Source organism: Capra hircus (genome assembly GCF_001704415.2).
Source record: "Capra hircus breed San Clemente chromosome X unlocalized genomic scaffold, ASM170441v1, whole genome shotgun sequence".
In the NCBI taxonomy this organism is placed as follows: Eukaryota; Metazoa; Chordata; class Mammalia; order Artiodactyla; family Bovidae; genus Capra; species Capra hircus.
The window spans coordinates 29,272,277-29,273,288 of record NW_017189517.1 but is presented as its reverse complement, the minus strand read 5'-3'; the positions used below and the strand labels follow the sequence as shown (position 1 = coordinate 29,273,288).

The following is a 1,012-nucleotide window of genomic DNA, read 5'->3' as shown; positions in this document are numbered from 1 at the left end:
AAAATTTTGAATGTTTGTTGGATTATAAAAACAATTTTGGCTCACTTGTCTCAACCAATTAGTTATGATTTAGAATATCAAGATTTTAATAATGCCAGGAGTCAAATTTTCAGCAGAAATGTTTCTCTAATGCTTTGTATATCCCCAGATTTTAAGTAAATATTTAAGTAGTGTGAGTTTGGGCTCCTTTTAGAAGCAGTATTCAAGTAGTATCTATCTTATGCTAAAAAAAGGTTTATTTTTTTTTATCTTCATAGCTTTATACTAAAGAACTTTTGCTTGTTTAGACATGCTTCTCTTCCACAAAAACAAGGGTATTGAATAATATTGTTGCAATTAACGCCAAGTGTGAAAGTCACTGAGTCATGTCCAATTCTTTGCAATCACATGGACTGTAGCCCACCAGGCTCCTACCATTCCCTTGTCCTAGGGATCTTCCTGACCCAGGGATTGAACCTGAGTCTTCTGCACTGCAGGCAGATTCTTTACCAACTGAGCCACCCAGGAAAGCCCAAATTAATGCTAAGTAAGTACGTAATTTTATTGGGACATGGTTAGTCAATAATGACACAGGATGGTGGCCACAGATGAAGTAAAAATCTTGACTAAATTTTTTTTAATTTTAAATTTATTTCTTAATTGAAGGATATTTGCTTTACAGAATTTTTTGGTTTCTGTCAAACATCAACATAAATCAGCCATAAAAACTTTGACTACATTTCTTTTAGGTGAATTATCTCTACTACAGCATTGCATTTTTATGAGTATGCATATTGAAAGTAATATTATAATTTAGCATTAAGGCTACTGCAATCATATATAAAATGGTTACTACGGGAAACTGTAACAGCTTTTCAAAATTGTGGTATAATGAACACATATTTTTGACATGATGAATGAAATGGGACCACAACTTCATAAATGAATGGTCTTCTGAGGAAAATGTGATCTGTTAGAAACCATAATTAATAGTTTGTCTCATGTTATTTTCCATGTTTTTATATTTATATCC

The 1,012-nt window shown here is 32.1% G+C and overlaps 1 non-coding gene across 1 annotated transcript; it reads right to left on the bottom strand.

The window, feature by feature from the left end:
* Positions 1 to 435: 435 nt before the first annotated feature.
* TRNAC-GCA lies at positions 436 to 507 on the bottom strand. Its single transcript has one exon. It is a non-coding gene; the product is annotated as a tRNA-Cys (tRNA).
* Positions 508 to 1,012: the final 505 nt, after the last annotated feature.